Genomic DNA, 25340 nt, shown 5'->3' with positions numbered 1-25340 from the left:
CCTAAGGTTCCTAATCTTGTATGGCCCCTAGTCCCACCTAGTGATTTGGGGGCACTGCATACCTTTATAACCATCACCCTCTCAATAGACTGTGGAACTCAGGGCTTTCTGTACACTTGGTCCATTTCGATGAGTAGAAACCAAAGGGTTCTTCTGAAATCACACTGGTTTTGGAGATGGAACTCACAAAGGACTTCTGGACACATTTTGCCCTTGTGTTGTTGACCTGTGGGTCCTTTCTTTTTTTTTTTTAATTTATTTATTCATGAGAAACACACACACATACACACGGAGACAGAGAGAGAAAGAGAGAGAGGCAGAGGGAGAAGCAGGCTCCATGCAGGGAGCCTGACATGGGACTCGATCCTGGGTCTCCAGGATCAGGCCCTAGGCTGAACCGCTGGGCCACTAGGGCTGCCCTGTGGGTCCTTTCTAAGACCGGACTTCCTGTGCCCTTTTGTGCACTACCCTGTATCCTTGCTGTGTGAAAGATATCTATTAGCCACCACCTATCTAGAACTCTAGGGCTTCTTTTTGCCAACAAAACTATATCTGAGTGTTGACCTAGGAAACCTTCTGGCAATCAAGGGTGCTTCCATTTAGAGTTCTTGGTTTTCTACAGGCTCACACAATATACATGCTCTGGGGAACTCAGGGTTCTTTCGTGACCTGCCTGACTGGCTGAGTAGAAAAGAATTTTCAGTCACAATGCTGCTATCCTGCAGCAGAATCCTGAGCACTTTAGGCCATCAGTCAGTCCTCAAGCTCAGGATTCTGGAGCCTTCATTGCCATCATATTATTCTATCATGGGGGAACCAAAGAATCTTCTTCCCAACAACCTCACAACTCAGTCAGGTTCCAGAGATTATTCAAGCCCCCATATTGTCTTTATGCAGTGCAGTCACGGGCCCCTCCTATTTGGCTTTCACAAAGACTAGCTCTTTTGGTGTGGGTCATTCTCACTTTCTCAGTGCCCAGGACTTTTCCACATGTGTGCTTACCACTATAGTGATGCCCATACTTCCAAGTACCATCTTCCCTGGCATTGCAGTCCTGGGGTCCCTTTTGTACTCAGACTGCCTGCATAATGGAATACTATAGGCCAAAATAAGAATTCATGTTGAGGAAACCATACTTATACTCTCATTGTGTTAGTATCATGAGGGCCCTTACGTCACTATAAATTTCGGGAGTCTTTCCTGCAGTACATGGACATGTTGGGGAACTGGGGTTTCTGACCATCAATATAACTGTCTCCTAATTGAAACTGAATCACCATTGGTCACAGTTCAGTGCTCCTGCTGGGATAACTTGACCCTTTTGGATCCATATTCTGAGCTTCTCAGACACCATCCAACCTCCTCTTTCCACATTCCTCCCTTCCTCCACGTTCCCACTTAGTGTTCCAGGGAAATATTCTAAACATCAGTGTGGTGCTTTGCTAAGCTTCCAGGGTTTCTTCTGGCCTTGAGTTATCACCCGTGCTAAGAATGAAATATTATTTACATACTACCCCAGCTGCCTGGTGAAGGCCCCAGAAGTCTTAGAGTCACTGCACAGGCCTGGAACTGAGTAACACATGGCCTTTTTGGTCCTCAGCTACTCTGCTTGCAATGGAACCTAAAATCTTTTTGGTCAAGGGCCTCCTACAAGGGAGCGTAAGTAGGGACCTTCCTATCACCATCTGGACTGGACTGTGGGCTTCCCCATGTCCTTATGAGCCCTAGCCTATGAGATGGTGAATCATATACCTTCTGACCACCACCTGCCACGCAGGCTGTACAAGCAAGAGTCCACTATGGATTATTTCCATCCTGACTTCTAGGGTAGGGGATGGGGTGTAGTTTCCAGGCATAAGATATCCTAATACTGGGACATTGGAAGCACTTCCAGATACATTCTGTCCTGGAGCTGATGTCTTAGGGGTCCTTCCTAAGATCAGACTATTTATACACTGGTTCTAGGGGATCCTTTAAGGATACTAGTGATATGGAACATAGTATCCTACAAGCAATCATCCAGAACTCTGGTGCAGGAGGGCTCCTTCTGCCACCACACCTCCATCTGGACAGTGTATACAGAAACCTTCGGGCCTCCAGACTTCCTGACAGCTAGAGTTCTGGAAAACCTACTGACCCCCAGCCTGTATTTCTTCTGGAGAACTGAGGGTTCTTGAGCAACCAGTCTGCCATCAGCAGTGAAAAGAGAGTTTTTTCCCCTCACAGGACTAATCACTCCCAACAAGAACTGTGAGCCTTTCAGGACTTCAGTCAGCTTGCAAGCTAGGAAGTAATGAGCCCTCTTAGCAACAGTCTATTCTCATGGGTGCCTCAGGAAACCTTATTGCTAGCAAATTTCCTCCTTCCCTAGATTCTGGGAATCATTCAAACCACCCTTATGTAATGGAAACATGGGCTCTTAGTTATAGGCCATCAACCTGATGAGCCCTTTAGGTCTGTATCCATTTCAATCTCTCAGGCCTTGGGACTTTTCTTAATGTGTGCTTGCTACCATGCTAGTTCCACAGGTGTTTATTTCCCTCTCATCCTTTGTCTATCCTTCATGTAAGTGCCCAAAGGAAACTCTGCCCCTCTACTCCCTAGGGTTCTGGGGATCCTTCAAGCTCCCAGATTGTCTTAAAGTGATGGACTTGCAGGATCCTCCTACTAGGCCATCAGCAAGACAAGGCCTTTCCGCCTCAGTTCAGTTGTGCCCTCTCAAGTTCTAGGACTCTTCCTGACACTTACCTGCCAGTTTGCTGGTGCTGCAGGTAGAACTTCTGGGTACCATCTTCCCTGTGAACCACTTCCATTTTCAAATATTTGATTTATTTATTTGAGAGAGAGAGATCATGAGAAGGGAGGAGGGGTAGAGGGAGAGGGGGAAGCAGACTCCCCGTGAACAGGGAGCCTGATGCAGGACTTGATCTCGACCCTGGAATCATGAGCTGAGCCGAAGGCAGATGCTTAACCAACTGAGCCATGCAGGCGCCCTCCTGTGAGCCCTTCTGATGACCAGAATGCCCACAGGCAAATCACATTCCATAGATTATACACTTTTGAAAACCATAATTCCAGCACACTGGGACTTTTTTTGCCCCTGTTATTTCCATTATATTAGTGTTAGGAGGGCCTTTCTGGCTAAAAATTTAATGGAGAAATAAAACAGTTAACAAGAATAGTTGAAGACTTCAATACCCCACTTTTAATAATGAATAGAATCTCTAGACAAGAGCAGTAAGGATATAGTGAGCTTGAAAAACACTATGAGCCAACTAGAGCTAACATGCATATATAGAACCGACAACTAAATAATAGCAGAATATGCATTTTTTTCCCAGTGCACATAAAACATTTACCAGAATAGACCATATGGTAGGCCACAAAACAACTCAAAACCCATTGGAGAGGGGGTAACGGAAAACTGATTCCCCTCAAATTTTAGTGACAAACAGGCAGAAACAGACACTTTACAGAAGCCCAGGAGCAGAAACAACCACTGGAGCCAGTATCAGCTCCTTTTATCCATCACATCATGTCTGGTTTTCAACAAAATAATTACAAGTCATACCAAAAGACAAGAAACACAACTTAATGAGATATAGAAAGTATCAAAACCAGATATAGTATGGCAAAGATTTCAGTACTAATAATAGACACCAAACCACTGATACAAGGAGCTAAAAGGAGACCAAACAGGATAAATACCATAAAGTCTGCTACTAGGCATAGCATAAACAAACTTCAGAAAGACAAAGAAAATATTGAAAGAAGTCAGAAGGGGGAAGACACCTTACATATAGAGGAGCAAGAATAAGAATTGACACCAGTCTTCTCTTTAAAAGCATGAAAGCAAGAAGAGAGTGAAATGAAATATTTACAGTGTTCAAAAAAAACACACCAATCTAGAATTCTGTATTCAGAAAAATTATCCTTTTGAAGTGAAAGAGAAATACATATTTTCTCAGAGTAACAGAAACAGGTAATTTGTAGTAAGTATACTTGCCTGTCTAGAAATGTTGTAAGAAATTCTTCAGAGAGAAAAAAAATTATATAGGTAAGAAACTTAGATATACATAACAAAGAAAGACTGTTAGAGAAGGAATGCTCACTTTAGATATCAATAGTCTAGATATACCAATTAAAACAAAGAAATTGGCAGAATAGTTAAGTAAAGTCAACTATATATCTTCTACAAAAAACTCACTTTTAATATAAAGACACAGGTTTAAAATGAAGGAATCAAGATAGATATTACACACTAAGAATAATAAAAAGAAAGGTGGAGTAACTATATTCATTTCTGACAAAATAGACATAAAAGTAAGGAAATTTATTAGAGATAAAGAGGGTCATTAAATAATGATGAAAGAGTCAATCTTCCAAGGAGTCATAACAATCCCTAATGTGTGTACAACTATAACACAGCACCGAACTACATAAGGCATAAGCTGACAGAATTTCAGGGAGACAAATGAATCCACTCTTACAAATAAATGGAGACTTCAACACTCCTCAATCTGTAATTAATAGACTCAACAGGCAGAAAATCTAAGGACAGAATTCAACTAAATAGCAGCATTCAAATAGATCTAATTGACCTTAAAAAATAACTCACATAACTCAGCAGAATACATTTTCATCAGGCTGATACCAAATATTCACAAAAACAATGCCACATTCTGGGCTACAAAGCACAAAGTAATAAGTTTATATTAATATAAATAATTATAATATATAATTATAAAATTCATATATTATGTATCATACACATATTAATATAACTTAGAATTATAAGCTAATATATATTATGCTCTCAAATCATAATAAAGTAGGTATCAATAAGAGAAAGGCAGCCGGAAAATCCCCAAACCCTTTGAAATTAAATAGCACATTTCTTTTTTTTAAGATTTTATTTATTTATTCATGAGAGACACAGAGAGAGAGAGAGAGGCAGAGACACAAGCAGAAGGAGAAGCAGGCTCCATGCAGGAAGCCTGATGTGCGACTAGATCCTGGGACTCCAGGTCCATGCCCTGGGCCAAAGGCAGGCACCAAACCACCGAGCCACCCAGGGATCCCCAAATAGGACATTTCTAAATAACACATAGGTTAATCAGTCTCAATAGAAATGAACTATTTTGAACTTAAAAGAATTTGAAATGAAAATGAGAATACAACTTATCAGAATTGTATGATGCAGCAAAAGTGGTGCTTAATTTATGCTATAAAATTAGAAAAGAAAATCAAAATCAATCATCTGTTTCTTCCTTAGAAAGTTAGGTAAAGAAAATTAAATCCAAAATAATCAGAAGAAATAATAAAAATTAGAGAATCAATGAAATTGAAACAATAAAATTAACATAACCAAAAGGTGGTTCTTTGAAAAAATTAATAAAATTGACAGGTCTCTAAACTAAGAAAAAATAAGAAGAAATTACTAATATCAGAAATGAAAGGGCCAATTACTACTAATCCCATAACCATTAAAATGAAAATAAAAGACTATTATGAATAGCTCTATGCCCACAAATTTGATAACCTAGATGAAATGGACCAATTCCTTGAAAGACACAATTTGCTAAGATTACACAAGAAGATAAATATCATCTAAATTAGCAACAACAATAAAACCTGAGACTAATAATAAGCAATCATAGCAAAGTTGCAGAATAGTGTTAATATACAAAAGTCAATTGATTTCTTATGTAAAAGCAATGGACAACTGGAATCTGAAATTTAAAATGCAATACCATTTATACCAGCACCAAAAAAAAAAAAATACTTAGGTATAAATTGAATAAAATATATCCAAGATCTATGTGACAATACTAGAAAATTCTGATGGAAGAAATAAAAAAGAACTAGATTAATAGAGAGATACTATATTTAAATGAGTAGGAAGATATTAGATATTAAGATATATGATATAAGAATATTAAGATGTCAGTTCTTCCCAACTTTAACTATCAATATCATAGCAAATTATCATTATCAATATTATTCACAAGTGACCTGTGAACAATGCAGCAGTTGGGGGTGTAACCCCCATGCAGTCAATAATCCATGTATAGTTTTTAACTCTCCCCAAATTTAATTACTAATAGCCTACTGTTGACCAGAAGCCTTAATGATAAAATAGTCAATTAACACACATTTTATATGTTATATGTATTACATATTATATTCTTACAATAAAATAAGCTAGAAAAGAAAATGTTATTAAACAAATCGTAAGAAAGAGAAAATACATTTACATAACCGTACTATAAAAAATTCATGTATAACTGAACCCATGCAGTTCAAACCCATGTTGTTCAATGGACAACTGTATTGACAGAACTGATTCTTAAGTTTATATGGAGAGATAAAAGATCCAGAATAGCCAACACAGTACTGAAGAAGAACAAAATCAGAAGAGTGACACTACTCAACTTTAGGACTTAGTACAAAGCTACAGTTATCAAGATAGTATGGTAATTGTGAAAGAAAAGACAAATAGACTAATGGAACAGAAAAGAGCCCAGAAATAGACCCATTCAAAATCAACTTATCATTGATAAAGGACCAAAGGCAATTCAATGGAGAATGAATAGTCTTTTTAACAAATGATACAGAAACAAGTAGACATCTAAATGCAAAGAAAGGCATTTAAATCTAGATACGGACCTACATCCTTCACAATATTTAACTTGAAATGGATCAAGGAGCTAAAGGTAAAACACAAAAATATAAATTACTAGAAGATAACATAGAAAACAAAGTAGGTAATTCTGATGGGTAATGACTTTTTAGATACAGTATCAAAAGTATGAGTGAGCCATGAAAGAAAAAAATAAATTGGAATTAATTAAAAATAAAAACTGCTACGAAAAAGAAACTATTAAGAGAATGAAAAGATAAGCCATAGACTGGGAAAAAATCTTTATAAAAGACATATCTGATTAGGATTATTATCCAAAATACAGAAAGAACACTTAGAATTCAAAATTAACAAAAAACATTTTTAAATGGGTAAAGGTTATAAAAAGACACCTTACCAAAGAGGATAGAGGAGGGCAATCTAAGATGTGGTGTTGGAAGACCCTGAACTCACCTCCTCCCATGGAGACACTGAATCCATACCTACATATAGAACAATTCCTCTCCAAAAGGAACTGAGGGCTGACTGAAGAGCTTCTGCACAATAAACCATAGAGGGACTACATAGAGAAGGGTAGGAGAGGAGATAGGTAATGATGGGAACCCCATTGCTGACACAGTGACCTTCGATAGGAATGGATATCACTGAGTGGCCTGCACACTTGCCTGCCCTGGGCCACAGTGGGGGGGCGGGAAAGAATGTTACAGGGAAAATAGACTATAAATGAAAGAAATCCATTTACTAACCATAGCATGTCCTTGGTAGGGAACTGATAGAACTCCTTCCAGGAAGATGAAGGCTCCAATGAGTGCCATTTTGTATGTTCTCCCCTCTACCTTGATAGCACAGGTGGGAACAGGGTCTGGAAGCACTAGATAGCCTTCTAGGGTCACCCCAGTACACTCAGAGCACATACCAGCCCTGGCCATGCCTCTAAGGTAATCATGATGTGGCATCCCATCTGGACAAGGTGGCCTTGACTGTGTTGGATCTAGCCATCCTGCCAAGATAGCCCCAGAGCAGTGGATTCTGGCACCCACTCCTAGCTGCCCTGCCTCCACTCCAGCCTAAATTGACCAAACTAACTAAAAAAAAAAAAAAAAAAAAAAAAAAAAAAAAAGAAATCTTGACATAATTCTAATGCATTAAGAGATTGAATTAGTCATGAAAAACTTACCAAGAAAGTGAAGTCCAGGAGCAGGTGGCTTCAATGGTGAATTCAACAAAATATTTAAACAATTAATACCAATCCTACTTAAACTCTTCCCTCCAAAATAGAAGAGGGGACACTTCCTAACTCGTTCTTTGGGACCAGCATTACCTCGATACCAAAGTCAGATATAACCATCACAGGAAAGGAAAATTATAGACCAATATCCCTTATGACTACATATGCAGAAATCCTCAACAAAACACTAACAAGCCAGATTAAACAGTACATTAAATGGCTTATATGCCATGGTCAAGTAGGATTTTACCCAGGAATGCAAGTGTCAACATAATAGATCACACTAACAGAACCAAGGGGGAGGGGAACACATGATCATCTCATTTGACACTGAAAAGGCATTTGACAAAATATGACACCCTTTAATAGCAACAACTCTCAGAGAGCTCTAAGAATAGGATTTCTTCAACACAATAAGGGTCATGCGTGAAAAACCCACAGTTAACATCAGACTCAACAGTGAAAACCTGAAAGCTTTTCCCCTATGATCAAGAACAAGACAAGGATCTCTACTTTCACCATTGCTATTGAGTACTGTACTAGAATTTCTAGCTAGAGAAATTAGACAATAAAAATAAATAAAAGACATTCACGTTGTAAATGAAGAAGTAGAACTATCTCAATTTACAGATCACACGATGCTATAGAAAATCCCAAATAATCCACAAGAAAACTGTTTCAGTTATTTTTTAAAAAATAAGCAAAGTTACAGGGTACAATATCAACACACAAAAAAATCACTTGTATTTCAATATATCAGGAATGAAAAATCAGAAAAGGAATTGAGAAAGCAATTCCATTTGTAATAGCATCTAAAAGAATAAAACACCTGGGAATAAATTTAACCAAGGAGGCAAAAATTTATACACTGAAAATATAAAACACTGCTGAAAAAATTACAGATCTAAATAAATGGAAAGATAATCCTGTTCATGGGTAGGAAAACTTAATATTGTCAAAAGGTCAATACTACCCAAAGCAATTTATACATTCAATGCAACCCCAATCAACATTCCAACATTATTTTGCAGAAGTGGAAAAGTCAAACCTTAAACTCATATGGAACTTCAAGAGGCCCAGGACAAACAAAACAATCTTTAAAAAGATAAAGTTGTAAGACACATACTTCCCAATATCAAAAATTACTACAAAGCTACACTAATCAAAACAGTATGGTATCAGCATAGGGAAAGACCTATTGATCACTGGAATAGAATTAAGAGTTCAAAAATAAACCCATACATTTATGACTAATTGCTTTTTGACAAGGGTGGCAAGTCCGTTTAATGGGGAAAGAACAATCTCTTTAACACATGGTAACTAAGACAACTGGCTTTCCACATTCAAAAGATGCCGGACTCCTACTTTATACCATCTATAAAAATCAACCCAAAATGGAGCAACAACTTAAATGTAAATGCTATGAAACCATAAAACTCTTAGAAGAAATCACTGCTAAATCTTCATGACCTTGTATTTGGCAATAGATTCTTATATATGACACCAAAAGCATGAACAATAACAGAAAAAGAAAGTAAACTTTACCAAAATTAAGAATTTTGGTGCATCAAAGTATATTATCAATAGCATGAAAAGACAACTTGCAGAATAGAAGAAAATATTTAGAAATTATGTATCTGATAAGGGTTTAATATTTATAACATACAAGGAACATCTATAATTTCACAATAAAAGGCAATTAACCAATTAAAAACGAGTGAAGAATGGAATAGACATTTCTCCAAAGAAAATATACAAATGAAAAAAAAAAAATACAAATGGCTAAAAGCACACCACTTTACACTTACTAAGAGAACTATAATTTAAAAACAAAACCAGAAAATAAGTATTGGAGAGTATGTGGAGAAATTGGAGCCCTCATACATTGCTGGTAGGAATGAAAATAATGCAGCCACTGTGGAAAACAGTTTGGTGGTATTTCAAACAACTACACATAGAATTAATAAATGACCTAGTCAATTCACTCCAAGGTGTACACCCAAAGAAAAGCAGATACTCAAAGAAATACTTATATGCTAATATTCTTTGCATTATTATTCAAAATAGACAAAAGGTGGAAAAATCCCACTGTCCATCAATAGACAAATAAACAAAATATGGTACAGAGATACAATGAAATATTCAGCCATGAAAGGGAATGAAGTTTCAATGTATGCTACAACATGGACAAAAACATGGACAAATCGAGAAAACATTACGCTAGGTGGAATAAACCAGACATAAAAAGTACACATATTATATGAGTCCTCTTATAAGAGATATCTGTAATAGACAAAATCATAGACATAGAAAGTATGACACAGGTTAAGGGATACAGAATTTTTTTGGGGATACAGAATTTTTGTTTGAGATTATGAACAAGTTCTGGAAATGGATAGTGGTGATGGTTGTACAACACTGGGAATGTACTTAATGCCACTGAAATGTATACTTAAAAATGGTTACAAGGGAAGTTTTATGTTATATATATTTTAACACAATTTTTTAAAATAATGTATTCTATCAAAACTCACTGAATTGTATGGTATGAGAATTACATCTCAATAAAACTATTTTTAAAAAATAATCTCTATGCACAACATGAGGCTTAAACTTATGACCCTAAGATCAAAAGTCTCATGCTCTACTGACTGAGCCAGCCAGGTGCTCCTCAATAAAGCTGTCTTTAAAAAGATGCTTCGGGGGCACCTGGTTAGCTCAGTTGGTTAAGTATCTGACTCTTGATTTTAGCTAAGGTCTTGATCTCAGGGTTGTGAGTTCAAGCCCCACATTGGGCTCCACACTGGGCATGGAGCCTACTTAAAAAAAAAAAAAGATGCATTTAAAGATATTTAGGTAACTGAAAGCCTTACATTTATACTAAATTATGTTAATAGATATTCGTTAAATACCCAGATCATTGTAAATGAGATAAAATACTAAAATATTGAATGCTAGGCATAATTTTAAGGGTATATATATTTGGATTTATTAATGAATGTTTAGTTTTGCCAAGTTCAGAAACTGTACTACAAGGATATATTATAATATCCTTCATATAACTATAAAAAGTTGTGAGATGTTTGTAAGTTTTGCTAGTCTGCTATTAAATGCTAGTGTATCATATTTCATAATTATCCACTTCCAAGCTTCCTCTATATAACAGAAGTTACTAATTGTTAAACTTTATAATTAATATATTGTATACAAGGTATGCAGAGTATGTTTTTATTAATAAAAAGAGAATAGTTTTAGTCTAAAGCAAAAGAACTTGGTATTCCAGAATGAGAAAGAAAAAAGTGTAGGACAAACTTGAAAAGTTATAAAAGATTCATTGGTGGGCAATTTTGTTGTACAGGGAATTTTGTTGTACAGGGAATTTTGTTGTGGTCCAAGTTAGCTAAGGTTGATAAATTCATTTATATGATTTCTAAAAGAACTTTAGTATCAAATGTTATACTCATGCAAAATTAGAATTTGGTTTTTCCTTCTGTTAAATTGAACAATTTTCTTAGAGAATTGGTCTGCTCTTAATAAGAGGTTATAAAAGGTTTTTCCTTATCTTCTGAGTAATCTGCTTTTTAAGCAATTAGGCTATGTCTTATTAGAATAATTTCCTATGCCTTATGTTGACTCTATAATGCTTCTGATTATGTAAGAAAACAAAATATTCTCACTTTTAAAAGACCTAAGAGTTTTTATAATCATGTTAGTTCCTATATTTTTCTCTTAAAATTTCCATTGTCACTTGGGTAGCCAAGTATTATTTTTCACTTACCCATGATCCTATTTAATTAAGTTTTTAAATGCCCTGACGACTTTTGACATTCTATTTTTCTAAAACTGAATCCTAAATGTTATCTTTTGTACCTAAAACTGTCTGCATTTCCTAGGTCCATGAAAAATCACAAAAGATTTGTTCCTTCACCTTGTAAAAAGAAAGTTGCTACCAATAGTTAAATTTATTTGATGTTTTGAGCTACATGGAAAGCACTGTAAGTCAGAAGAGACACTTAGCCTTTCCTAGATAAATATGTACAGGTAAAAATATTATTAATATAAGTATTTAATAATAAATTAATAAATTAAATGAAATTTCTAGATACTTATCATGCCTTTGATACCAATGATACTTCTACTTATCAGAGTCCTGGTGCTGCTTTTCTAGATATTAGACAACAGTAGTATAATGTTACTAATGATAATTTCAGTTATTATTTTAAATGTGAACTTGGTCAAATTTTACTTCTCAAAAGTGAATCCAGCATGTTCTAGACCAATGGTTTTCAACTGAGAATTCACATCACTAACAATGGAATTTTGTTAATACAAAGATGTTCAGGACCTGCTAGAGATTTGATATGCTTTACTTGATATTCTTGATATATTCTTGAGTATAATCTAAGTAATTAACTGATGTATTCATGGTATATTATATCTCAGGAGTATTACATGTTACATTCGAAGATTTTTTTCTCTGTCAACATTATATTCATCCATTTTTATAAGTTAGATATCCACTTTTCTTTCAAAATAGGGCTAATCATTATGTTTATAATTTTCTGTCCAAAACATTTTGGATTGAATTTTTCATTTTGCAGGCCATAAAACAAGCAAACTTCCTGGTTAATCACATTATTTTCATAATGAGCTCATATCAGATCATCCATTTTGAAAATTATCAGTAATAAGTTAACCATATCTATTTTATCTTTTGTCATATACAACATAGTTTCTGTTTATTCTGAGGCTTCCCTGAAAGTGCCTGCCATCAGCTACATGCCAGAATGTTTGTCTTCAACAAAGAAGGACTGTCTCAGAGATGCATGGAAAAAGACTGGGTATCCTTGGGTACAGTCTTTTGATGACATCACTATAACAACTTTAAAACCATATCAGTGGCTAAAGTCAGAACTCAGTTTCTGGAACTCTAGTGGAAAAACAGATGAGTTCATGAGACTGCTAACCCAGATCAAATGGAACAATAATTAATTACACAGGACTGAATGAACTGATGAAGGATGATTATAGGGTTTGTTAGGAATACTGCTTGTACTTTAATGTTCTACTTCTGCATATAAGCTATCTCTAACTCATGACAATTTAGTAGACTACACTTTTGTAAAAAGAATGAAACATTTATCTTTCTATCCCTGTTTGATCCCTCTATTGATTCAGAAACTCTTACTGAGTATTCTTATTTTCGTGGTAATATTAGTTATTTGCACAGATTGAATGAGTCCATCTTTCTTGTTAATAAAATGTATTTGGAAGCATTGGTTATGCAACTGAGGCTTTGTCTAGAATTTCATATTTGAGAATGAAGTTTATTTAATGAGCTACAACTAGACACTTTTAAGGAGCTAGGGTTAACTTTATGGAGCAAATCCTTAAATAGCCTTCTTGGGAAAACTGGCCTGGTACCTGGATCACAAGACTTCTAGACTTACAGATAAATAAGGAAAATCACTTCCTGATAGGCCAAGGAATCTTAGGATACTTTGGTGACCTCAAGAAAAGAAGGATTCACTCAAATATATAGATATCGTAGGTAAAATGTGATGGCAAATTCTTAACTTAGCGTCCTAGCCTCAAGAGGCTTTTAAAATTCCAATCTGAAATTCCTTATGACAACTTCCAGTAAACTTAAAAAGGCTTATGTAGAGAATCATTCTTACTACATCTATATAAATAATCAGGCAAACTCTAATGAGACCAGCCTTATTGTATCATCCCGAATAATATTTCTTTGAAATTATTGTTGCTCAAAAGAGGGAAGAGTTACTGTAAAAAAAATATATGTTTCTGAAAAGGTGCTCAACATCACTAATCATTAGGGAAATGCAAATCAAAGGCACAATGAGATATTACCTCACACCTTTCAGAATGGCTATTATCAAAAAGATAAGAGAGAACAGATGCTGACAAGGATGTGGAGAAAAATGCATGGTCAGCTACTATGTTAAAACAGCAGAGAGTTTTCTAAAAATATTAAAAATAGAACTAACATATAATCCAGCAATTCTACTTCTGGGTATACATTTGAAGGAAACAAAACATTATGTCAAAGAAATATCTGTACCCCCATGTTTACTGGAGCATTATCTACAGAGCCAAGACATGGAATAACCTAAATATCCATTAATAGATAAATGTTCAAAGAAAATGTGACGTATATACCCTATGGAATACCATTCAGCTATAAAAATAAGAAAATCCTGCCATTTGCAACAACATGGATGGACCTTCGGGGCATTATGCTAAGTGAAATAAGTCAGAAAAAGACAAATACTTTATGATCTTACTTCTATGTGGAAACTAAAACACCAAACTCATAGAAAAATAGATCAGATTTATAGCTACCAGAAGAGGGGATGGGAGTGGGATAAATTGAATGAAGGGGTCAAAAGGTACAAACTTCCAGTTATAAGATAAGTAAGTACTAAGGATATAATGTACAACATGATGACTATAGTTAACAGTACATTATGGTACATTCTAAAGTTGCAAGAGAGTAGATCCTAAAAGTTCTTATCACAAGAAAAAAAACATTATTTTCTGTATGTCAATTATATCTCAATAAAACTGAAAGAAAAAATAAATGAGGTTAAAAATATTATGTTGCAATAAAAACCTATAGCACACATGGATAAATGGAACCGGATAGAGAGCACATAAATAAGCCCAGACTTATATGGTCAATTAATCTATAATGAAGAAGACAAGAATATAAAACAAGGAAAGGATGGTCTCTTCAAAAATTGGTGTTGGCAAAACTGGACAGCTACATACAAAAGGATGAAACTGGATCACTTTCCTACAAATAAACTCAAAATGGATTAAAGACCTGAAAATGTGAGATATGAACCCATAAAACTTCTAAAAGAAAACATAGATAATAATCTCCTGGACATCACCCTTAGCAACATTTTCCTGGATATATCTCCTCAGGCAAAGGAAAGAAAAGCAAAAATAAGCAATTGGGACTACCAAACAAAAAGCTGTTGTACAGCAAAGGAAACCATCAACAAGAGAAAAAAAGCAACCAGCTGAATGGGAGAAGGTATTTGCAAATTATATATCTGATAAAAAGCTTAATATCTAAAATATATAAGGAACTCCTACAACTCAACACCAAAACATTTTTTTTATTAAAAAGTGGGCAGAGGAACTGAATAGACATTTTTCCAAAGAAGACATACAGATGACTAATAGACACATGAAAAGATGCTCTGCATCACCAATTATCAGGGAAATGCAAATCAAAAGCACAATGAGCTACCACCTCACACCTGTCAGAATAGCTAGTATCAAAAAGATAAGAAATAACAACTGTTGGTAAGGATGTGGAGAAAAGGAAACCCTAGTGCACTGTTGGTGACTGCTACAGTCACTGTGGAAAAGAGCATGGAGTTTCTTCAAAAAATTGAAAATAGAACTACCATATGATCCAGTAATTCCACTACTGGATATTCACCCAAAGAATACAAAAACACTAAGTCTAACAGTTACATGCACCCTTATTGTTATGGCAGCTTTATGTAGAATAGCCAAGACATGGAAACAGCCTAGATGTCCATAGATAGATGAATGGATAAGGAAGATGTGGTGTGTATACAAGCACACACACACACACACACACACACACACACACACACACGAGGAATATTACTCAGCCATAAAAAAGAATGAGATCTTGCCATTTGTGACAACATGGATGGACCTAGAGGGTATAATGCTAAATGAAATAAGTCAGACAGAGAAAGATAAATACCATATGATCTCAATTATATGTAGAATCTAAAAACAAAACAGATGAACAAACAAACAAGAAAGACTCATAAATACAGAGAACAAATTGGTGGTTGCCAGAGGAGAGGGGGGGTGGGAGGTGCGTGAAATAGGTGATGGGATTAAGAGGTACAAAATTTTAGTTAATATAATAAATTAAGTCACAGAAATGAAAAATACAGCACAGGGAACATCGTCAATAACATTGTAATGATGTTGTATGGTGACAGATGGTAATTACACTTATCATGGTGAGTATTGCATATCATAGAACTGTCAGATCAGTATGTTATACACTTGAAACTAAACAAACAAATAAACAAACAAAAACTATAGTACATCCTTCTGGGTTATCAAATTCTGGTCTTGTTCATCATCTTTGAGCTATTTCATACCTTTTTATAAATTGGAAGTAACTGGTAGTATGCAAATTCTGTCTTTTATGGTAGAGATTAAACTGGATTTCTCTCCCATGGTGGAAAAAACATTTTTGTTCTCTACTTGTAAATTAGAATGGATCCAATTACCTTGCCCAAACTGTGAAACTGTACCAGGTTTTTCATTCTTCCCGTTGCTTTTAATACCTGGTTATATCCCTCCAAACTAACATTTCCAATTTTTCTACCTCTCTCCTACCTTGGTATCACCAAGAACTAAAATCTGACTACCAGATTCTTCTAGGGATTACAGGTGGCCTCATAGGTGGCTTTTTCTCCAGGATCTGAAGAAGCACTGTTGAACTAAAGCCAGACCAATCTGATTATATCTTGAAGGATTCATTACTGCAGCAGACTATACACTGGCTGATTTCTTCCAGGACAAGTGTCTGGACCACTGGTAAAATCGGATAAATTGTTCAGACCGGCATTCCCTTATAAGAGAGCTAACAGAGGCTTATAGGTAATGTCACCAAAAGCATCAAAAACCCAATGAGCAATGTTGTGTAATTGTAAGATTTTTAACCACTGACCTCTTGGAAGTCACTGGACTGGATACCTTTAGTGTTCAATTCCCGGCTCTTTACATGAAATGATAATAATATTTATCATTTTGTATTTTAGGCCTCACTCTTTTCAGATGCCTGATCTGTAGGACCCTGAAACAAGTGACTTCTGCCAGTGGGTCTAACAGATGGGTTAACTGGTCCCATAGAGACAAAAATAAGAAAAAAACTGATCCTGAGAACTATTTCACTTAGCCATCACTAATTCAGATTCTCCTTACCCCTACATTGTTCAAAGACTGTATCATGGAACCTGTCTTGAACAAGAGAAGGGACTAACAAGATTGATGAAACGTTGTGCTTGACGTAGCTGTAGACAAGCTTGACTAGGACAGCTAAGCCCTAAACTTTACCTGAACCTCCTGCACTGTAACTTGTTTTCTCACCTCAAGCCCAGCTTGTGACTCAGGTGATTGGGCACAGATAAACATTTTCTGCCTCAACCTTTCCTTTATTGCAATATTTAATACAGTTGTTAAGTTGTAAGCCCTCCTGCTAATAGCTTTCTGCATTCTCTTTTCTCCTTCCACAGCCACCTATCCCATGGTTTCTGCATATAAAAGCTTTGCTTACCCACCTCTTCCCTAAATTGTTTGTGGATTAGGTTTTAGACATCTGCTTAGTGTAATTGTCCCTGTCTCTCTATTGCAATAGTCACTTTTTATTAAGGGCCTTTCCTTACTAATTTCCAGACATGCACTTTTTCCTAGACAAGGCTTAACAGTGACTAGTGTGCCTGCCTGCTGGGAAAACAAGGGTCTTTCTAGTCACCTTGCATGCCATCTCCTGGAGCACTAGGGCTCTTCTGGTTACCAGCCAATGGCCTGTCAGTGTTCTAGAGAATTGGAGGCTTTTCCTTTCGGCCATCATTCTTCCCACATGCTGGTGTCAGGAGGTTCCTTTCAGTCACCAACCCGCCTTCGTGGTGTGGACAGAATCTAGGACTCTCACCTGCAACCATCCCAGGCACACACTGATGCCCTGAGGTACCTTCCAGTCACCGCCCTTGAGCTCCTTACCCCGTTGCCCTTTCAAACACAGTATGGCTGCTGTGGTGAGGACCTGTGGGGCTCTTCACGCCACAATCCAGCCCGACTGCGGTGGAACCCAGGCCCTTCTGGCCATCTACCTGCTCCAGTGCTGTGGTAACAAAGGACCTTCCAGTCACTGTTGGATCGCGCGCTGTTGATTTTCCAGCCACTTCCGGCCTTTGAGCTGGTGCCCCTAGGGGCTCTTCCGATCACACGCGTGCCTCCCCACTAGGGTTCCGGAAGCCCTTGCAGCGGGCAGCCTCAGTAGGCTCTAGCGACTGGGGACTCGCGCGCGTCTGCTCCTGCGCATCTGCTCCCGCGCATCTGCTCCCGCGCATCTGCTCCTGCACTCAGAGCCTGCCGGACCAAAGGCTGCGACGACCCGTGTCGGTGCCCTAATTGCACTGGTGGAGCTCTCCGGCTTCCAGACTACTGTTTGCTGTTTGACTCCTGCAGAGGGCCCAGAAGCTGGAGGATGCCAGAATGCCCAAGGCATGGGAAGGGGCCTTCTTGGAGGTGAGCTTGTCCTGACAGGAGACGTGCACATTCTGTGACCGGGCTGAACTGCTGGGTCCCCGTTGAAGTAGATGCCGCTTATGCTGACCAGGACAGAGCAAGGCCTTTCTGCCCCGGCAGGTGGGTGGAGCCCCAGACAAGGCCAGGGGAGAGGTCAGCAGCCAGCAGGTGGGCGGTAGGCCTGCTGCCAGCCCTGGAGAGTGAGTGGGTGAGAGAAAAGAGAACAACTTACGATCTTGACCAGTGGGGCAGGCCCCACATTCGGAAAGATGCACTGGTCATTTATAAAACTCTTAACACATATGGCATAAAAAAGACTTCTCTCAAAAAAAAAAGACTTCTTCTTTCTTTCTTTCAGTTTTTCCCTCAGCCTTTTGGAAATCAACTTCAGATTCTTATTGTGCTACATCTAGACTTCGAAGCCTAGATCTGAAGGGGTTGTTGATATTTGATTAAAAAGTATAGTTCGAAATCACAGGTTTTATTAAGTAACTTTTTGTATATTAAAAAAATTCTTAAAGAACAAATAAATGTCTTCTGGTAGGCCTTTTGGAAATGGAATCTTTAGACCACCGTTAGGAAGGACACCAAGGATAACACAGGACCACATTTGTTCAGTGGGTTGGAGGTAGAACAAAAAACTCTGAGAAGAAAGAAAGAGTTCAAATTTAGAGGATATTTTCATGTCATAACCACTGATCTATATATGCATTATATTCCACTTTTGCATACATAGTTGATAAAGCTGTGTCCTTTTTTGAAATATCTAATCTTTCATGTTCCAAATTTGCTGAGATGCACAAAATGAGTTAAAAGTAGGGGTACTAAAAGAACATGTTTTGTTAGTATTTTATTAAAATTTGTATGAATCTTATCATTTGGGAATGACATGGTTAAACCTCTTCTTTGAGCCATATTTTGTTTTGCTCTGTTTATAGTACATAAAGGACAAATAAATCCCAATATTGCAACATCTAGTTTCTAGATGTTTAAGAACTGTATGAATAAAATTAGCCCATTTGTACACTTTGTGTTGAAACACATAGGAAAGCTTGTCTTCTGTACAATATTTTTGGAAATTAATTTGAATTGTTCAACCACTTCTGAATAGTATATTTATATTTGTCTACTGGATTGTTGTAGAGAAGGAAGTGAGAAGGACACGTTGATGGCTAGGATAGCCAAATTAGAAGTTACCTTGGATGGTAATCATCCTTACATGTATGTAGTTTTGTTTAATGGTACTATGTATAAAGTGAATAAACAAATTCTTCAGATAGCTAAATTTTCTGAATATGTAGGAATGCCCAGTGTATTTAAGTAGTGGTAGAAAAATAAGAGTTTTGGATAGCTTTGAAAATATTAATGGGAAGTATTTTCTTTGGAAATATAATTGGTAGACTACTTTTGTGTGCAGTATAGTATCAGGAGTTGAATTGAAGGAGGTTGGAAGGGAGAAATATGGAAGGATGACATTCCTCCCTACTAGTTTATGTTATGTCCTTTTTTAAAAAAAATCTTGTCTTTTTACATGTTCTGAGATGCACCAAGTATATTAAAAGTAGAGCTACTGATGTAACACATTTTTAAAAATATTTTATTTATTTATTTGAAAGAGAGACGGAGAGAGCATACTTGTGCCTGCCTGAGCAGAGGGAGAGGGATAAGCAGACCCATGCTGAGTGCAAAGCCCAAGGTGGGCTCGATCCCATGACCCTGAAACCACAACTCCAGCCAAAATCAGGAGTGGAGTGCACAACCAACTGAGCCACCCAGGCAACCCTACCATAACACCTTTTGTAAATTTTTTGGTTAAAATTCATATGAAATTTTGTGTTGAGGTAAGGGAATGGCTAAACCTCTTTGAGTAGTACCCACTATAGTTATTATACTGGGTCAAAAAGGGAGGAGAAGATTGGTGTATGTGTGCTTACTTTTGGCCATTCTCTGAGTACATTGTAAAACAATTGAATAGAAACACCATACCCTATTATTTTAATGCTACAGACCTGATAATGGATTCTCTTAAAAGCATTATTCTTATTGCATGCCTGCTTTGTGTCTCACTTTAAATTGAACATTAAGGGAATGTAATATTTTTTAAAAAATAAGCTCTACATCCAACATGGGGCTTGAACTCAGGGCCCTGAGATTAAGAGTCACATGCCCTGCCTACTGAGCCAGCCAGATGCCCCAGGGAATGTAGTACTTTACTTGTAATTCTGCCCCCATTTTTTTTTTATCAAAGGCTTGTCATTTTTGTCATTTAAGCAATATTTGACCTTGGGAAAAGTAAGGTTACATTTCTATCCTGATTGAGTTGGTGTATTGTATTCTTGGTTATCAAAGTAGTCATATACTTTGATCTATGACCAATATAAATTGTTAAATATCTTTACATGTGAAAGAGAATGATGTGTACTATCAGATCTCAACCACAAAATGAGTGCTTACTTGTATAAATGTACACACGTGCACATACACACACATACACAGAACTAGAAGTTTAAATCAAACAAAACTGCTCATGATAATTAGTGTTTTTTTGTGTCCTTTTCTTGTTGGGTTTTTCATTTTCCTATAATGGAACATCTAGTTTCTAAATGTTTAAAAGTTGGGGAGAAATAATTATTTTTTTAAAACCCAGTAGGTATTATAATTTATACTTCTTATGTCTAATGTTCTTGAAAATAAATAGTAGTTAATGTTAATATTTTCCCCTAACTTAATGGCTTGATTTTCTGACTGAAGGCCTTTAGGAATGTACCTTTGTGGTTTAGTCATTTCACAAGGATATGTGTTAGCATTAACATTCATTATGAATTGTCTTGGTACACAGTGAGCACTTTCAGGTTGAATACCTGGTCTTCTTTTATTATAGAAAACTTTCCTTGCATCATATTCTTAAAAATTTATTTTCCATTCCAAATATTGTATTTTTTTAGGTTACCCACTATTCTCTCTTTATTCTCCCTGGAACATTTACCAATACTTGCTTCTAGACCACTTACTTTCTGGCAGCATTGTTTGTGCACTTTGCTACTCTGTGTGCATTTTAAAATTCTGTGTTTTATTCTCAAATTGAGTTCCTTAATTCTGAATTTCTCTGTTAATCTCATTCTGTTTTTATATCAGCTTATAACTCATAACTTCGTTTTAATAGAGGCAAGTTTCATTTGAATTGCCTTGAAACTATGAAAGATTTCTTTCCTTTTCCTTCATTTTTTAAAAAGAATACTTCTAAGGTGTGCTACACTCCTCTCTCTTTTGCCTGATTTCTCCTTCCCTTCTGCCTTCTTTTTGCTTCTCTCTAGAGCGTCCTCCTCTTCTTCTTCTCCATCTTCCTTTTTCTTCTTTCTCCTGCATTTTTTCTCATTCTTTTTTCCTTTAAAAGTTTAATAGTTCCCAGTTTTATTTTTCCCCTACTTATCTATTAGTCAGTATATGGATATTTATTTTTTAATATTTTTTATTTATTTATGAGAGAGAGAGAGATTGAGAGAGGCAGAGAGGCAGAGATACAGGCTGAGGGAGAAGCAGGCTCCCTGCAAGGAGCCTGATGTGGGACTCGATCCCGGATCCTGGGATCCTGCCCTGGGCCAGAGGCAGACGCTCAACCGCTGAGCCACCCAGACGTCCCGAAAAAGCTGTTTTATATGGTCATATGTACTACCATTTTCCCCAGTTAGGTATTTCTTAGCAATTATTATATGCATTGTAATGAGCATTACATTTATAGAATGCTTACAGTTTGTCAGGCACAGATCTTTGCATAATTCTGTTTTAGGAGACAAATAACTTTTCACATTTTTCAGAGGAAAAAACAGGCTCAGAGGGATTAAAAAATTATCGCACTTGTAGAACTACTGACCAAGATTTTTATCTCAGGTTTGTTTGTTTAAAGCTGGTAGGGTTTTTAAATCTGTATATTTTTGTTTGATTTGTTTGTTTGTTTTTATGATATGCTACCTTCAGCCAAAAAGAGATCAAAAGTATAATGTTTGCTCGACTTCAGAGTTATGGTCATCAGTAATATTAGTAATATTAGTTCATCTATGGTTTGTTCTTATAAGCTTGCTAATATATTTGGATTATACCTCTTCACCATGTATGTTCTCTACCTCAAATGATCATTAGAATTTTGAAGGCAGGCATATCTCCTTATACAACCTAGTACAGTGCTTAATCTCTGAGTCCATTGAAGAATAATTTTGCCTAATTGACATGAAAACTCCAGAATGAGTTCTTAATGATGCAATGAAGGCAGCCCAAATGGGTTTTTAACTTACATAGATGTTTAAGCCTGTCTTTCCAGAGGTGAGGAGCAAAAATATATTGTAGCCTTTCCTAATTCACTGTGTAGCTATATCAAATGAAGATAGCCTCAAAAATATAGGAAAATTATTACTTCTATGACTTAATTTTTATTTGTACCATTAACTCTATAGTTTTAATTAATTAAACATGTTAAAATATATATGAGATAATTATGAAATGCATAATACAAAATATGCACAGGTATGGTATAGAGCCTACTACCTAAATTCTAATTTCTCTTCTTCCCAGAGGAAAACTGTAAAATAAACAATCCATATATCAACAAAGACCCACCTCCATTTCTGGCCTAAATCATGGAATAGCGGTATAAGCACAGATTCTCTATCATTTGGGCAATAGCAACATATTCCTTATTCAAAAAGAAAATGTTTAAGGGATATTTTATTGAAATAAAAATATTTTAGTGGCTCTGATTCAACAATTTATATTTCTATAGGGAATATTGAATATTTGTTAAATGTATTTTTTTGCTAATTTTTAATTTTTATTTTAAATAAGGCTTTCAGGGGCACCTGGTGGCTCAGTCTGTTGAGTGTCTGACTCTTGATTTCTGCTCAGGGCATGATCTCGGAGTTATAAGATAAACCCTGCATTGGGCTTAATGCTCAGTGCAGAGTCTGCTTGAAATTTTCTCTCTTCCTATCCCTCTGCCCCTCCCCTAGCTCACACACTCTCTCTCTAAAATAAATAAACCAATCTTTTTAAAAGTAAATGTTTTAAATTTTGTTGAATTTACACTTTAAGCTAGATTTCTTATGAAGAAACTAAATGTTTCCTTGCCCTGTTAAATTTCTGAAATGCTGGCCACCATATATGAGTAAAATAAATAAAATATTGATAAATCTTTCAATAGTTTGCCCATAAAGATACCTTTAAGTTGATGGTTGAGAACAATAACACATCTGAAAAGCATTCTTGCAGTGGGTATAGATCTGAAAGGAAACACACTGGTATCAGCCTGAGTAACTCTCCCTGATGTGTAATTCAATAAAATCATCCTTGCTATTTTAGAGAAGGAAAAATTTTTGTCTACCCTTCCAGATTCCTCTGCCTGGTCTTTTTTTTTTTAATTTTTTTTTAATTTATTTATGATAGTCACAGAGAGAGAGAGAGAAAGAGGCAGAGACACAGGCAGAGGGAGAAGCAGGCTCCATGCACCGGGAGCCCAATGTGGGACTCGATCCCAGGTCTCCAGGATCGCGCCCTGGGCCAAAGGCAGGCGCCAAACCGCTGCGCCACCCAGGGATCCCCTCCTCTGCCTGGTCTAATAAATAAATTCACATGAGAGATTAACAGAAGAAAATAAAGTTTAATTGCATATGAGTTGGGGCCCCATAAGAATATGAGAACCACAGGCAGTCAGGCAATTGAGGCTTATATGCCATCCTGAGCTAAGAAGAGGTTAGGGGTCTGGGACTGCCCTAAGGAAGAAAATATTTTACAGGAAGATAGAAGAGCAAATGTTTGATAAACATGTTTATCAGAGACAATGGGATACAGAGACGACTTTGAACAAACAGGTTCTGTGAGGGCTTCCTGCCATCTTACCACACCGAGCCCATATTCTTTGTCATTAACTCTGGTGAACTCTTCCCGGACCAGGCCTTCTATCTATATTCTTTTAGGGAGTTAAGGGGGAAGTAAAAGCTCTTTCTGAGTCTTTTGGGCCTTGATTGTCTTCAGCTCAAAATAGTCTATTTACCAAGATGGCACATTCTGGGGAGAGTCATTCTGAACCCTATCAGTATGAATGTTGTTTGTTTTAGAATTAATAATATAAAAATGCATTTTAAAAATCAGTGAATGAAATATTAAAGATTAAGTGCTAACTTATCTTTTTTCTTTGTAACTTTTCCCACTGTACTCTCCTGTTCTTAGCATTCTACATATTCATTAGCTATGTAATTTTAAAAATATTATATCTGATAATTTGATTATAATTTTCCCAGTGTGTGTTTACTTAGCTATTCTGACTTTATTATGAATAACCCATTCATAATATGAAGAATGTAAAAACAGTATGTTAAATGGAACTATTTAGTCTTATTTATGTCTGAGGCCATAAGATATTAAGTACTAATAACCTCCTATTCCCAAATTAGGAGATCACCTATGCAGGGCATGTAAAAGAGACATAAAAATACCAGTTTGGTCACCAACTTAAATGTAAAAACAAGTGGAGGCCACAGAAGCAGGGGTATTAAAGAGAATTTCATGGGCATTTGTAAGGCATTTCTCTACCCTCTCATGGAAGGACTGAAGCTCTGGAACTCAGATTATCAGTGGGGAGTGAGATAGTGGTGAAGTAGGCTGCAGTGTGGACTGAATCAAGGAAAATAAGTTCTTCTCTGTCTCTGGAAAACCTCACAGATTTTTGCTGATGACTGTTTCCCACTTCTCATGGAATTGGGATTTGAGCCATTTTATACTATGTTAAAGAAAAAGATAATGTCTAAAAACAGGGTAGTCTGTAGGAACAGATACATATGCTAAATTTAAGGAAATGGAGATTAAACCTTGAATCTCTTAATTGGCAGCCTAAAGTAACAAAGCATTAGATATAAAGGAATGGTCATTATCCTTCTCATCAAGATGCTTGTGGATCTTCAGAACCACAAACTGCCTGATTATACTTGACCAAGTGTTCAGCATTGCCCATTTCTCACTTACCCTCTACTTTGTCTTGACCAAACTCTAGTTAGGCTTCTCTCCTTCTGATTAGGTCCCTAAACTCGGCTTACCCCAAAGCCTTGGCAAATACCGAAAAGTGGAAATTGTCCCCCTTCTTGG

The 25340-nt window shown here is 36.5% G+C and overlaps 1 long non-coding RNA gene across 1 annotated transcript in view; it reads right to left on the bottom strand.

Annotated features, from left to right (window-relative positions):
- Positions 1-18583: 18583 nt before the first annotated feature.
- LOC112654554 (uncharacterized) overlaps positions 18584-25340 on the bottom strand; it is a 46908-nt gene continuing 40151 nt past the window's right edge. Inside the window, exons 2-3 of the long non-coding RNA XR_003133104.3 lie at positions 23421-23482; positions 18584-18855 (exon numbers count right to left, since the gene is read on the bottom strand). This is a non-coding gene — a long non-coding RNA (uncharacterized LOC112654554). The remainder of the gene's footprint in view (positions 18856-23420; positions 23483-25340) is intronic.

The sequence above is a fragment of the Canis lupus genome, chromosome X (assembly GCF_003254725.2).
Source record: "Canis lupus dingo isolate Sandy chromosome X, ASM325472v2, whole genome shotgun sequence".
In the NCBI taxonomy this organism is placed as follows: Eukaryota; Metazoa; Chordata; class Mammalia; order Carnivora; family Canidae; genus Canis; species Canis lupus.
Note: the sequence above shows the minus strand (reverse complement) of the source record. Positions and strands in the feature narration are given on the sequence as shown.